We start from the raw sequence: 13,412 nt of genomic DNA on the forward strand, positions 1-13,412 counted from the left end.
GCGGCTCCTGTCCCCAGGGCAGCTCCTGGGTGTGCATTTCTCAGTCCCAATTACGTGCTGGCCCCCGGCCAGACCACAGCATGGCACCGAGGCCTTTCCTCCGGGTGCCCCATGCCCCGTGTGCTCGCACCCTGCCTCAGTTTCTCTCCGAAGGAGATTTCTCTCCAAGGAGGGCAGAGAAGTGAGCGCGGATGCTGGCGGGGTCCCTATGCACCCTCCCCACCCAGACACCCCAAAATTGTGACCGGGGCAGGGCTCTCTTCTCTGCCCCTGTCCCCATCCTCTCCTTCCCCAGGGTGGCAGCACCCTGGGGATATTTCAGCTCCCCAAGGCAGCACCACCGACCGCCCCCTGCCAGCTGCCACCACCCTCCAGGGCTCACCTGCCCCCGGAGCATCCCCCCCTTGTCCCCAAAATGCAAAATCCCGAGGCCATGGGGACACAGGGACATAGGGACATGGGAACATGGGGACATGGGGACATGGGGACATGGGGACATGGGGACATGGGGACATGGGGACATGGTCTCAGCACCGCAGCTCAGCCGGTGGCAGTGGCAGCAGAGCAGACTGCAGCACGGCCGTTACGTAAGCCCGAGCTGGCTCCGGGGATGTAGGACACCGGGGCTGTCCCCCAGCCCACCCGGGGGTGTCCCCTCCCCACCCCACCTCTGTCCACGAGGCTCTCAGAGCACCGTGGGGATCCCCAGCCCCACAGCCTGTGCTGCGGGGGGCTTGGGGTGGCCTTGGGGTCGCTGTGGCCCTATGGAAGGTGGTGGCAAGGGGCAGCAGCAGGGGGATGTGTGGGGGCACGAGGGGGGTGGTGCTGTGGGGTGGGAGCATCCCGGGGTCAGCATCCATAGGGACAGGATACCTGGAGTCAGCACCCCTGGGGACAGCACCCTTGGGGACATCACCCCCCCAAGATAACCTCAGGGGACAGCGCCCTTGGGGACAGCACCCTTGGCAGTGGCATCCCAGGGAGCAGCATCCCTGGTGCCCCCAGCACCAGCTGGGGAGCCAGGATCAGGCCTCTCCAGAGCTAACGAGGAAACCTTTCCCCTGCCCCAATGCCACCTGCCCTGAAGGATGGGGACAGGGACAAGGGACCCCGTGGTCCCCCAGCCGCGTGGCCTCCCCCAGCTTTCCCCCAGGCATAGCCTGGACCCGGCCGTTTCCATCTGTGGGGGAAGGAATAATAAAAAAAGAAATAAATAAATAAAATCCCAGGCTAAGGCTCCTGGCAATAGGAGATACCAGAACAGGGAATTAATGTTAATTAATTCATAATGACGCCGAGATAGTGATACCAGATGCTTCAAAAGTCCAACGGGGGAATCTGAAAGAGCTCGGCAAAAAAAAAAAAATCCCTCGCCCACCGGCAGCCCTGCCTCGCTGCAAGCTGGGAGCGAGGGAGGGAGCTGGGAACCGGGGATGGGGCCGGGAGCACGAGAGGAACGGGGAAAAAAGGGGAACGTCCCCACGAGGTGACAGGCACATGGCCAGCCAGAGCTGTGGGGGCAGCACCGGGAACCCCCGAGCGCCCTACAGCCCCCCAAATCCCACCCTTCTGCCCCATAGCCCAGCTGAGATGCTGTAGCGGGGCCGTGTTCAGCTCCCCGTGTTCTCAGCAGGCAGTAGGATGTGTTTGCATGCTCTGTGCCCGCGGGGTGGATGGAGGGACAGGCTCGTGATCCGGGGCAGGGGCACGGGTCCTTCACCAGCTGGTGTCCCCAAGCTCGGGGGACAAACCCCAGGTCCTGCAGAGGGTCAGCAGAGCAAAGAATAGGCACAAATTGGGTTGTTTTCTCCCTTCCCAAAAGTGCCAGCCCTCACCCTGGCCATGGCCATTGGGTACAGAACCCAAAAGGGGCTGGGTGCAAGCCGAGAGGCGCAGAAGAGCCTAGAAATGGGCTGCAGCCCCTGTGCCCCTGCCAGGCAAAGCTGCACGCACCCACTCTGCAGAAATCACAGCAGAGCCCCGTGCCCACCACCACTGGTCCCCCTGGTACCCCCAGACAACACCAGGGGGGATTTTGCTGCCCTCACGGTGACACAGCAGCACCCACATCCCTCAGGAGCCCCCCCAAAAAGGAGGTTTGGCAGGGCCAGCAGCAGGGCTACAGGAGGTGCCTGGTGCTTACATAAGGTGGCTGCGTGCCACGCACCCCAGCACAACGGGGAGGGGGCCAAACCCGTGTGTCCCCCCCCCTCTGTGACAGCCCTCCTGGCCCTTCCAGAGGCAGCATCCTCAGGGAGCACCTTCCCCATCCTATTCCCTACCCAGCAGAGCTTGGGTGAGGCTCCCAAAATTTTTTGGTTTAGACCCCAAATCCTGTCTCCCACCGGGGAGAAAACGCCGGTTTTAAGCTCATTTAAGTGCCATTGCCTGGAGAGCTCCTGCGAAGTTTCTCTGCAGAGGGGCCGAGTCCCTTCCCTGCTGCCCCCCAGGAGGGAGCTCACCTCGAGCTGCGGCCGTGCCACCGCCTGGGGACTGCCACCACCCCGCTGGGGTCACCTCAGGGCTCCGAAAAAATCCACCTTGAACTCGTAGGCGAAGCAGCTCTTTGGGATAAAAACCCAACAGAGACAAGGAGGGATTTTAAAGCATGTCGTAGATCAGAGGCAAGAGGTAAAGTGGCCTTTGAGGTGCCTGCCCCAGCAGAACCGGTGTTTTCCTGAGCTCCTTCGGCGCGTATGGGAATGCTCAGCACTAAAAACTGGGCCTGGAAGGAGCCGTCGGGGATTTTTTATTTTTATTTTTTTAACCTTGTTTTCGTTATTTTCTGCTTTCGCGGCTTTGTGCTCACACAAAGGGAATTTCACCTGCTGTTCAGAACAAAAGGACACGGAAAGTTTTCCAAGCACAGAGAAGAGGGATGAGGGGAAGGAGCTCTCCGGGAGCAAAACGAGTTGTTGCTGTTTGTTTGCAGCCAGCTGTAAAACATCCCCGTCCTTCGCTGCCTGCCAGAGCCACACAAGTTCCCCGTCCCCATCGGGCCACCCCAGCGAGATCCCCCAGATGCTGACAATGGGGGCTGCTCCGATTTGGGGTGCAGGGGGGGTGTGGGACAGCGACAGGGTCACTTTTGGAGAGCAACACGCCGCTAAGTGCTTGCCACAGGCCCTATGAACATTGACAGATCAACCCCCTGGGTAAAAGCCATCCCCCAAATTTCCTGGCCCGGGCCATTTCTGCCAGAGCTTTCCCAACACCAGAGGTAAACAGCGCTAGCAAACCAAGTCATCGGCACGCTTTCTAAGAACAGGAATACAAAAACCCAGACCTGGTTCGCCGACACCACCGCAAAACAGGTGGCTCGAAAGCACAAGGGTACGGGGGGGAGAAGAACCCCGATCTGGTGCTGCTGTGCTCACATTCACTGCAAAACCACCCGGGGCTGAATCCTGCTAAGCACACACCATTTTCTCTCTGCCACGCTTTGCTCTATAATTAAGAGAGCCTGCTAAAAATACAAACAGCCTCATGCACCCAGAGAAGGCGTGCAGGTGCTGCTAACTGGAGGCACTTTAGCACAGCTCATTTTCTGGACGATTTTTACTCGCCTGGCTCGCGCTCAGCGCCGATACTATTACAGTGATGCAATTATGCTGCTGCTGCTGCTGCTGCTGTCGGCGGCGGCTCGCTTCGCTTTTTTTTTTTTTCCCTGCGCTTTGCAGTTTGCTTTTAAGCACCCCCCAAGCTCCCGGCTCGCCCCTCTCCAGCCTCCCGGGAGCGGGCATCGCGCACGGGCATGTGCGTGCTCGGGGGCACAACCCCGCACGGGCATCTCCAAAAAAAAACCACCTTGTGCAAAAGTTTTGGCTGAGAAGGCGAGCACGGCACCAAAGCTCCCCGAAAGGCAGCAGGAATCCTCGCCCGGCGGGCAGGGAGGGGACCCAAGGCATTGGTTTGGTCTTGGGTTTTGGGTTTTTTTTGGCAAAGTCGAACCCACCCTGGCGTTTAGGGCACGGTCACCAACAGGGAAAGGGGGGACGAGGGTAGGAACTTCACCGGCGAGGCTGCTGCCACGAAACTTCCCCGTGTTATTCCTATGGTAGGGCTGCAAGAGGTGGAAGTGATTGACTCACTATGAGACTGCTGTTTTTGCCTCCGACCTGGGATCAGGCAGAGCTACAGGAGCGGGGGGAGCCGTGGCGCTGCCGCCCCGGGGAGCAGGCACTTACCTCTCACTGCATCGAGCCCCCCGGCCCCAGGTCCTGCGGAGTTAGCTGGCGAGGGACCCCGCGTCCGCGCCGGTTTCTCCCAGGACCAGCATTCGGCTGCTGCTTCGTAGGCACAGACCCAAGCCCTCCATTGCAACCACACGAGAAAAAAATAAAAATAAAATATAAAGATCTTCTTCCAAAAAAAAAAAAAGAGCTTAAAAAAAAACAACAACAACAAACAACAAAACACGTTTTTTTGTTTGTTTGTTTGGTTTCCCTGGAGAAAAATAAAAATAGATAGATAGATAGATAAATCCCAGCGGCCAAGAGATCCAGACTCAGGTGAATTTAGCTTCAAACTCCCTCTGCGCTTTCAGAGGCTTCACCCTCAAATGGGCTCTGGAAGATGCTGGGGGCCCCATCGCTGCAAAAGTGTCATCAAATATCCTTCGGGCTCAACTCCGCTCCTGCCCGGGGAGGGAAGACTTCTTCGCTGCTGGATGCGTGCTGTGTAGTTGGCAGGGACCTGCCTGCTTCAGTCTCAGCGTGGAGGGTGGGTTGCTTGCTTGCTCGGTGGTTTGTTGTTTCTTTTTTTTTTTTTTTCTTTCTCTCTTTTTTTTTTTTTTTTGGTTCCCTCTGCTGTTGGTTTCCTTGCTATCTGATCCTGAGCGAGCGCTGCAGCTCGGCGCTTCCCTGCTTTTCCCCAGCCGCTTGACAGGGAATGAAACGCAGACACCCAGCGAGACAGGCTCCGGCTTCTACAAAGCTCCACTCCCTCCTACCGCCTTTGTCCGCGAACAGCAACTCCTCCAACTCTGCCCGTAGACACAAGTGAACCTCTGCATCAGCACTTTCCTAATGGCTGCTTCACCCGAGCCCTTCGGCCCTTCTTCTTCTTCTCCTCCACCTCGATTTTCCTCCTCCCTTTGATTTTTCTGGCCGAGCAGAGCCCCGGCCAGCAGCGATGCTCCCCCCGGCTCCGGCTCAGCTCCCCGTTGCCGGCTGCTGTGGCCGGGGGCTCGCGGCCCCGTGCTCCATCACCGCCCTTTCTGGGCTCCTTCCACGAAAAATCGATGGTGGGCACGGCCACCCCGCAGCCTTCGCTCCCTTTTCGGCTCGTTTAGGGGCAGGAAAAAAAAAGCAGGGGGCAGGGGGAGGGCGGGGAAGCAAAGCCTCTTCTTTTTATTGCGGGCAGGGATTTTTTTTATTTTTTTTTAAAGGTTGGTTGGAGTCCAAGTTTATTTCTTGGTGGTGAACATTATTTTAAGCTCTTTGGGAGGCTTTGGGTGTCTCCAGGTCACCCTGTCCTTACAAAAGTGAGGCCTTTTTGGAGAGGGTCGGAGCAAAGTCCTGCTCCGGCAGCCTCTTCCCCCAGCGGTGGGCTCCCAACCCAGGCTGGCCCCCAGCCAGCAGGAGACACAAACCAGCCCCCGGCTGTAATATTTGCTGTGTTTTGCCTTCCCAGCACCATTTCTCCCTCTCTCCAACACCCCCAAGCTCCAGAACATCCCCGAGGCGAGGCCAGACCTTGCCGTCCTGCCCCAGCCTCACCCTATTGCTTGCACCAACCCCACAACGCTGACTTTTTACCAATGCTTTGATAACCCTGGCTGGAAAACCCAAACCCCAGGGGATGCTCAGAGGATCCACACCCCTCGGGGCCGGCTCGGAGGGTGACAAGCACCCCGCACCACCAGAGGTGCCGGAGATGAGTCCAGGGGTCAGGATCTGGCCTGATCCTACAGCCAGATCCTGATCCCATAGCCTGATCCCCAGTGCCCTGGGGGGGGTCCCTGCAGCCCCCTGTCCCCCAGGAGCCCCATCCCAGCACCCGGGAGCGCCGGCACCACGGCTGCGCGGGGAGGCGAGCGAGTCAGCGCAGAGCCATTAGGGCTAATTTAATCAAGACGGATGGGCCGGTTGGAGGGCTGCCGCCCATAAATCCCGCGCTTGCACTGCATTAGTGTCAGGGCTCCTGGAGGAAGAGGCTTTGGGGGGGGGCAGCGGGGCCCGAGAAACATGCTAAGTCACCCGTCCTGCCCATGGCATGGGGTCACGGGGCAGTGGATGGGGCCGGGGGGCTCCCAAGAACAAGATGAAGAGGACCCGAGGACCCTGGATGCAGGATCCATCCCAGAGCCAGGCTGAGACTCCTCCAACTCACCCCGTGCCAGCGCACGGTGGGGCTGTGGGATGCCCCCAAAGTGAGGTGCTGCTCCTAGAAGGGCCTGGGTGCACAAAAGGAGTCTCCTACCCAAATTAAATACAGCTGTTAGCACGCTATTAACGTGCCCTGATGCTCCATGGGCACCCCTGCGGTGCTCGGGTGCTCGGAGCTGGTCCCAGTGCAGGATGTGGCCCCAGACGGTGCCGGGGAGCTGGACCTTCTGCTCTGGGTTGGCATGGCAGAGCCGTGGGACACATCCTGCCCCAGGAACACTCAGCCAGGGGCTGTCATTAGCGCCCTGCCCCACGAGGAGCCACGCACCAAACAAGCCGTTTCTCCCCCAAAACGTCCAGCGCAGGGAACGAGACGTCGGCCTCGCTGCCAGCCAACAAACGGGGCTGCTTGCAGCCAGTGAAACTCTGCAGATCTTGCTAATAAAGGATTGCTCCGTCCAGCTGGATTTGTCCCCAGCTGCAACGCCGACGTTAGCAGCATCGTCACCGCATGCAAGTGCTGGCATCCCCCCGGGGGCTGGCCCCGTGCCGCGGGCTCAGGCTCCCTGCAGACTCAGGCATTGGGGTCTCCCCCTCTACATCCCCTCATCTGCCATGGGGTCGTGCAGCTGGGATCACGCTGCAGCCCTCGGGAGGCTCCAGTTTTACTCAGCCTCATCTCACCCAGCAGAGCTCATTCCAGCAGGGTCCCTGAGGAGAGGCCCAGGCCACGTCGGTGGGACAAATGATCAAGGAGACCCTGCCCGCAGTTGGGGAGAAGGAAAAGAGCCAGTTTGGGAAAAAACAACCACCCTCGGCACGCCACCACCCCGAGATCTGCCCTGGGACCGTGTCCCACTGGGATCCTGCCCAGGAAATACAGGACGGAGCAGGAGGCAAGAAGCTTATCTGCTGCTATCGTGACCTGCCGTGTTTGGGGAGGAGGATTTGGGGCAGCAGCTGTGATTTCCCAGACCTTGTGCATAAGCCCAATGCTAGCTCGTGCCCTGGACCAGCGGGGATAAGCACAACTTTGCCTCTGTGCCATGGGATGCTCCCAAAAGAGCTGCTCAGAGCAGCTCTTTTGGGAGCTTCACCCCCCCTTCCCTTGCTGCTCCCCGTGCTCCACCACCAGTGCTCAGCTTCCTTTCACTTGCCCATGGGGCAGGTTATTGTAACACAGGGAAGAGGAAAGAGCTGTGATGACCGATGGATGCTCATCGCAAGGAGATGGGCACCTCAGGGGCGAGGCAGCCAAAAAACAACCCCCCAAAATAACCCCCAAGCGCTCTCTGCAGCCGGTTCCTTACGTAAACAGCCTCTGGGCAGCAGCTCGGGGACCACCAGCTGCTGCGAGGACAAAATCCACCCCATCCCGGGCAGACGTCACCTAATCAGTACGTTGGCTTCCACCCAACACGGTCTTGGGGCACACAGTAAGTATTTTATGTAACCATCTCTGACCCGGGGTCAGAGCCAGCTCAGCCACAGCGATGTCCTGCGTGGAGGCACAAGGGACTGGGCAGCAACACCCTGTCCCCATAGAACCCCACTCTTGGGGTCCCATGGTCCCCAAGAGGGCCATAGGACCTTTTGGGGACCCAACTCTGCTGCAGGAGAAACCCTGGTGTATGAAGAAATGCCATCCAGCCCCAATGGCTAGAAAGGAGAGAATAGAGGGGTCACGGTGACGAGCCACTTCCACCTCCCGGTTATTTGCCCTCCAGGACGCGATGGTTGGGTGAGCAGCTGGAGACAGAGCCTGCAGAGCCCAGCAGCTCTCCAGAGCAAGCCCAAGCACAGTTTTTTGGCAGGGCCTTAGGCTCTGGCTGTGATGGAGACATCACACGGGGTCGTGAGACCTCTGCCAGCGCTCAGCTCTCCCCAGCTGGGAAGTTTTGGATCCCGCTCTGCGCCGCAGGTTAGCTCCCAGTTTTATTACAGAATAAAAACTCCCCACATGGGGCATTCGGGCTGTTCTTGAAACAAAATATTTTATTCCCAAAGTCAAAGTGAAGCACCGTGATCTCCTCATTTGTTCCACTCCCCCATTTTGCACAGTCACACGCATTTTCCCAACCCCACGTGAATTTGGGAACAGCACCAGACCCACAGCACCGGTGTTGAGTGCCCACAGCTGCCAGCAAACACCAAATCCAAGCTGCACTCATAGCTATAGGGGCAGAGCAGCCCCACAAACCAAGGGCAGGGGGCTCATAAAGGGATGGAGGAAGGCTCTTCCCCTTTTCCCAGGACATCCATCCCTCCTGGAAGGATCAGGCCGTACCCTCCTGCACTGCATGGGTGGCACATGCATGGGGACAGCAAGAGTGCAAAGCGAGGAGCTCAGAATGGAGGTGCAGTGCTTGGAGAGGTACAATCAAGCTCCGTGGGAGAAGAAAAAGAGCTGTGCCTCTGCTACAGCAGCCTGTGCCTTAAATTCAGCCCCGCTGGGCTGGTAATTTGGCTGCCAGCGGGTATATTGATGCACACACAAGAGGAGAAATGTCTGCGTGCTCCTCTCCAAGGACCGCAGCCAGCACTCTGGGGCTGCCACTGCGCCAGCACTCTACACTTCTCAGCTAAGGTGCTTCACCAAAACTGGGCTTTTTCCCCCTCTTTTTCCTCCATTCTGGATGTTGGATAATGAACGAGAAAGCAGCAAAGGGTTTCCTAGACCCAGGTGTCCCGAGCATCCTTGCAAGAAGTGGCAGCTTCCTACAGCGCATCCCTCTCTCCCCCACGGTAAGGGAGCTGCCAGAGCAAAATCATGGGTTTGTTTGTCAGGGAGCAAACTGTGCCTCTCCCTGGGGGTCTTCCACCTCTGCTCCATTAAAGAAAAGAGGAAAAAAAAAAAAAAAAAAAACATTTTAAAAACCCAACACTTAACAAGACAGCTGCGGGGAGGCTACTTGACTGATTGAGTTTTTACCTGTCCCTTACAGGCAAGCTAAGGTACTTAACATAGAAATGAGGTTTAGTCACAGCAAGGCATTTGGGATTAGAGTTGGCTGGAGAAACTCTGATGGAACTACGTTCCTCCAAAATACGCACTCCTGTCAAAACTGAAATGCTTTGTGAGATTGAATAGGTTTAGCCAGAAGTTCATTTTCTAAGGAAAATCGGGGAGCGGGCGCAGGAAAACGTTGAATGAGAAATTGTGCTTTTTCTTTTGAGCCAGGCTGTTGTGTCTGCTGGGTATTTGGAAGTTGTGCATTACCCTGGGAAGAACCTGTAGAATTTGTTTTCTCTGTAATGAAAAATTTACCCAAACTCAGCAATTCCCCGCTCCCTGCTGGCTGGCAAGCTGGTAGCCCTGAAGACATTTCTGTCTCCGCAGGAGGTGCTTGCTGTTGGACTCCAAGGCCAATGAAACTCGACAAAAGTGAGCTATCAAAACCCACCTGGAGTAAGCCTGGGGAGGCAAGGGCAGCCCAGCAGGACCCAAACAGAGAGCAAAATTGCAGAGGAGTGATGAATTTTGTGAAGGTAAGTCTGCAGCAGTGACCTGTGATTCCTCAATATTGCATTTTGGAAAGCATCAGCCCACTGGCAAGCAGCAGAAGTGATAGGGGAGCCCCTCAAAATAGAGGTGATGGGAAAGTGACTTTCCACCCACCCTGGATGACAGAGCCTGGGGTTTTGGGGAGCCTGTTGGCTTCTCTTTTCAAACATCTCCTCTGCCAAAATGCAACATCATTCCCTCTGCGTAAACCTGCTACTTGAGCCCTGGCAAACACTCGTGCTCCTGGATCTGAAGGGTGAAACTTTAGGGTCAGGTCTTTGTCAGGAGCTGTGATCTCCACTCAGGAGAGACTCACACCAGGTTCTCGGGCTCCAGTTTGAGCACTGGGAAGAACGAGGATGGACTGGGCTTCACCTCCCTGAGACAGCTCCCTGGAGCCTGGTGGCAGAGAAAGGGATTTGGGGGTGCTGGAGCTGCCAGCAGCCCCCTGCCTGCCCAGCTGGGTGGATCTTACACAATCATAAAATCATTTAGTGTGGAAAAGGCCTTCAAGATCATCAAAATCAGGGATGCAGGGCACATGGATGCCTAGGAACAGGGGTTGCAGCTGCCTCTGCACTTACCTAGAGGATGCCAACAGCCTCCCTCACTCTGCCTCAGGAGGCAGCAGCTCCAAATCCCCCCAAAATCAGGTTTCCCATCAGACTGATATTTTAGCAGCCATGCCCAAGAGAGACACTTGTCCGAGAGCAGGAACCACAGCCTGAGCCCCAAGACCCAGCCACAGCACAAACTAAAGCCCAGTTTGCCACAAATGCCCTATTTAAACCGTGGGGGTCTACCAGCTACAGGAGCAGATTTGGGGGAATCCACCAGCAATTTGTGGCCCCAGGGGAGCGAATCTGAAATTATTCTCCAGCACCAAAAGACGCTCGCTGAAGCTGCTGAAAACCAAGGAGGCTTTGTGCGAGCAGATCTGGGGCTGGGGTGTCCACGAGCTCTTGGACCGCTGTGCCTGTAACCCCAGCTGCACGCCCGGCCATCCAAACCAAACAGTGCTCTGGGTTGTGGGTGGTTTTTTGTTTTTTTTTTTTTTCGGTTTTGTTCTCCCACCCCCCTCCTGCTTTGGGATGAGAAGACCTTTATAAATGACTTCCGCTTAATCTCATTGCCAAGCAGACATCGCTGCGCTCTGCCATTGCATCATGCTCTGAAGACAGTTTTCTGCCCGGGCTTAAAAGAACATTGTTTGTAGAACAGAGCGAACAACACGTGAAAAGGAGAGGAGGAAAAAAAAAAAAAAAAAAAAAAAAAAGAGATCAGTGATGTTTGTTGGATGAAAAACCCGTCCGTTTGTTCAGACGAGGATTCTCAGCACGTACAATCTCTGCTCAGAACAAAAGGAGTTGCTTGTTCCTTTCTGTGTTTGCAGGAAGAGTCCTGCAAATATTCAGGGGTGTTTGTGCTGCAGATGAGCTCGCCTACCTGAGCATCCCAGCACCCCAAAAATCACGGATGGGGGCCCAGCCCTCACCCAGCCCCACAGCTCCAGACCCTGAGCCTTTCCTTTCCTACTCCATGGGAAACGAGCAGCCTATCCAAAACGAAATAACCACACCACTAAAATTCCTCTGGGCAGAAGTTGGGGAAGAAACACAGCCCCAAATGACCTTGCCGGTGCCCATCAAGATGTAGGTCAAATATTTTCCTTGCCGAGTCACTAATCCCCCACGTGCAGCCTTTCAATATTTGTATTGCTTCGTACTCCTTCCCTGCTGAAGCAGCAGAGAGGGGGGGGGAAAGAAATAGCTGCCTGGATTGATGGGCTGGTAATTTCTGCCAAAATCCAGCCCTGGCTACAACCGCTCAGGATGAATGGTTGTAGCTGCAGGGAGGAGCGGGGGGAGCCGCTGCTCCGCCAGCTGCATTTCTGCTCGGATTCACGGCTTTTGCCACCTTCCCGAAACAGCTGCATCCCCCAGCAGGCGAGCACAGCCACCCCGATGCGCGCAGACAGCGTGCTGGGGTCGGAGCACACCCTTCAGACCTCCCCGCTCCCGTCAGCAGCCGGGAATTCGGAGCAAAGCGCTCGTTTCGTGGCGCAAAGCTCTTGTTTCGTGGCGCAACGCTGAGCAAAGCGGCGCGAGCATCGCCGGGGCTCGGGCGCCTGCAATGCGGCCACCTCCGGGCTGCAGCACCTCGGCGGGGAGGGGAGCAGAGAATTGCATCGCTGTCCCCCCCCCCCCACCAGGGAATTTGAAGAGACGGGAGAGTAATTAGCCGTGATGGAATTTGGCTAGCACAGAAAAATACTACAGCGGGAGGCGAGGCTCCTGGGTCACGCAGGGACAGGCAGGAGGGGAGAGGGGGCCTCAAATCACCAGCTCCAGACCCCTGCCATCGCCGGCAACCGAGCCACGTAATCCAATTCGGAAATCTATCATGGAAATCTTAAAATTAGCTCAATTTGCTGCCTTCCCCCCCTGCCACCGCCGGCTTCCTGCTCTGCAGCTGCCTCCTTCCGACAGCGCCGAGGATGCTCTGCTCCCGGCACGCCCACCCCTGGGTGGCTGTCCCCACGTTTTGGGACACGCAGAGGTCCCCACGTGGACACGCATGGCCTCGGGGCTGGCTTCCCCCGGCTGGCTCGGTGACGGCATCTCCAGAGAGGAACGAAATCGGAGGAGAAACTGCGGCACGGAGAGCATCGCGTTGTCAGGCCAGAATTAAAAGGCCAATTACTTTATAATCTCCCGGGTACGGGGATGGTCTTGTTGGTTCAAACAGGGCTTAACGAGACACGGTCCTTGCCCAGAAAAGAGATGTTTCTGCCGACCAGAGAGCATATAATAAATTCAGATGAAGGCAGAGGTTGCGTCAGTGAAAACGAAGCACAGGCTGCTTTCTGCCCTCATATCTACCCCTGTAAATCCCAGCCAAAGGATTTTCTAGGTTTTGCACACACATTCCTCTCCCCACTGCTTCGTTAAATAAAGCTCCGTGCCTTTTTCCCAGCATAGGCTGGAGCAGTCACCCCAGGGATGCAACAAGGAGCCAGCAGCCTCGGGGCTCTCCTGAGAAGAAGATCCCTGGGGATAGAAAAATAATGTTTGGATTTTTTTTTTTCCTCCTTTTTCTCCAGTTGTTAGGGAAGGATGTACCTTGGCTTTCTTGAAACGGCCTGATGGCTGGAGCAGCGTTTGGAGGAGCCTCGTTTCCAGCCTCACACTTGCAAACAGGAAGAAAAACATTGATTTTTCTCCCCTTAGGCCGATTCATGGAAAGCTGCTCTTTGGGCACCTGATAGCAGGGGATGTGCTGGGTGCAGGAGGATGGAAGAGGCTGTGCCAGCCGTGGTGCGAGGTTTGTACCCCCACCTCCACACCTGGCTGCTGCAATAAGGAGCACCAGGACCTGCCGAGAGCACAGAGCAGGTTTTGGCAGGGCACACAGCCCTGTTCAGCACACGAAGGCTCACCTCTGCCTCCCGAGGATGGTTATCACTTTGGAGAGTTCGTCATCCCGACCCAAAGCCATTAGTTACAAAACAGGGAAGAGGGCTTAAATGCTTGAACATGTTAGCTCAGCCCTTCAGGGAACTCCTGATGTGCCAGAGC

Source organism: Aythya marila (genome assembly GCF_965140915.1).
Source record: "Aythya marila genome assembly, chromosome: 15".
Lineage (NCBI taxonomy): Eukaryota > Metazoa > Chordata > Aves > Anseriformes > Anatidae > Aythya > Aythya marila.